General features: G+C 40.1%; 1 non-coding gene across 1 annotated transcript; it reads right to left on the bottom strand.

Moving 5' to 3' along the window:
• Positions 1 to 686: 686 nt before the first annotated feature.
• LOC141716160 (small nucleolar RNA R71) lies at positions 687 to 793 on the bottom strand. Its single transcript, XR_012572880.1, has one exon. It is a non-coding gene; the product is annotated as a small nucleolar RNA R71 (small nucleolar RNA).
• Positions 794 to 2,048: the final 1,255 nt, after the last annotated feature.

The following is a 2,048-nucleotide window of genomic DNA, read 5'->3' as shown; positions in this document are numbered from 1 at the left end:
AGTTTAATTCTTAGTTATAAACAATTCCAACTTTTTATTTTTCTTAGCATTGGATAATAACCATATCATTGTTGCATAGGTTCATATTCTTAAATTAACCAAAGAGTCTCTGTGGGAACAAAACTGATTTATATTTTATACTACTTACGAACGCGTATATTTGCCTATAATTTTAGCGCGTGTTTTCGCCCTAACAAGTTTTCGGCGCCGCTGCCGGGGACTTGGTGTTGTTAATTGTTTAGTTTATGTTCAGTGGTCGTTAAAGTTCACTGACTCAGACTCTTTTACTTTCACAGTTTTATTTGTTGTGTTTCAGGTACTCATTACAATGGGAGATCCAGCAGCAAGAACGAAAGCCTTAATGGATTTTTCTCAACCCAAGATCAATGACATTCAATCTAGCATTTTAGGATAGCTATCACAATTCAGATGGTACAGAATTCAGTTCAGTTTGGGGAGCTCCAACGGAAGATCCCAATACGCATATTAGGGATTTCATAGAGATCTGTGACACCTTCAGGTTCAATGGTATTTCTGAAGATGCTATAAAGCTGAGGCTTTTCCCATTCTCTCTGAGGGATAAATCTAAGTGCTGGTTACATTCTCTACCAGCAGGTTCTATCACCACTTGGGAGGATTTTGCTTGGAAGTTTCTTACTAAATTCTTCCCTATGGCGAAGACAGCTGCAATCAGAAACGCTCTTACTCAATTTGCGCAGCAAACGGGAGAATCTCTATGTAAAGCTTGGGAGCGCTATAAGGAGATTCTTAGGAAGTGTCCTCATCATGGAATTCCTTATTGGATGATCATAAATTGTTTTTATAATATTTTGGGAGCACAGTCCAGACCCATGCTCGATACAGCATCAGGTGGAGCCTTATGGGCTAAGGGCTACGATGAAGCTTATAATCTAATTGAACGGATGGCTGCTAATGAATATCAGTATCCAACTCAGAGATTGCCACAGGGAAAGGTAGCAGGAGTTCTTCAAGTGGATACAACTATAGCTATCACTGCTCAACTAAAGGAGTTGTCTATGACGATCGATTCTATGGCTAACTATGGTGTTAATTAGATAACCACTGTTTGTGAGCTATGTGTAGGTTCACATGCGACGGAGAAATGCCCTATATCTAGTGAATCAGCTCAGTTTGTGAGCAACTTTCAGAGATCGCAGCAACCAGTTCTAAATACTTATTATCCTGATAACTTGAATCATCCTAACTTCAGATGGAGCAACAATCAGAATATGATGCAACAACCGTTCCAGCAGTTTGGAAATGAGCAATTCAAACTTCTTGGTTTTCAGCAACAATTTGTACCAAGAAAACAACTCCAACTTCAACAACAAACTCATGGAGGTGCATGTCAATATTTGAATGAAAAATCTAAATTGGAGGAGTTGAGTCTTATGTGCAAAAACCAGGCTCTTATATGCCAAAGCCAGGATGTTTCTATCAAGACTCTAGAGAACCAGATAGGGTAAATTGCTAATGCCTTATTGAATCGACCACCAGGAACTCTTCCTAGTGATACAAAAGTCAATCCAGGCAAGAGGGAAGTTGAAAAACAGGTGAACGCCATCACCTTGAGGTTTGGAAAGGTCCCAAGCCCCCAAATTCGGCAATACGAAGAGCCTGAAAAATCTCAAGTTTCAAAAAATAAAGTTGTGGCTGAAGAAGAAGTGCAGAAGGATGCCAAGGTGGAATCAAGGAAGAAAAATATGGAACACACTCCTTCTGAGGGTAATACAGGGGAGAAACAAGTCTATCCTCCACCTCCTTTTCCTAAAAGGATGCAGAAGCAGAAGTTGGATAAGCATTTTGCTAAGTTTCTGGAGGTGTTCAAAAAACTTCATATCAACGTACCTTTCGCTGAAGCTCTTGAACAGATGCCTAGCTATGCGAGGTTTATGAAAGATATTCTCTCTCAGAAAGTGAAGCTCGATGACTTAGAGACTGTTGCTCTTACGGAGGAATGCAGTGTTGTGCTGCAACAGAAGTTGCCTCCGAAGCTTAAAGATCCTGGAAGCTTCACTATTCCTTGC

This window comes from Apium graveolens, chromosome 3, assembly GCF_009905375.1.
Source record: "Apium graveolens cultivar Ventura chromosome 3, ASM990537v1, whole genome shotgun sequence".
NCBI lineage: Eukaryota > Viridiplantae > Streptophyta > Magnoliopsida > Apiales > Apiaceae > Apium > Apium graveolens.
This window is presented reverse-complemented; position numbering and strand designations above follow the sequence as displayed.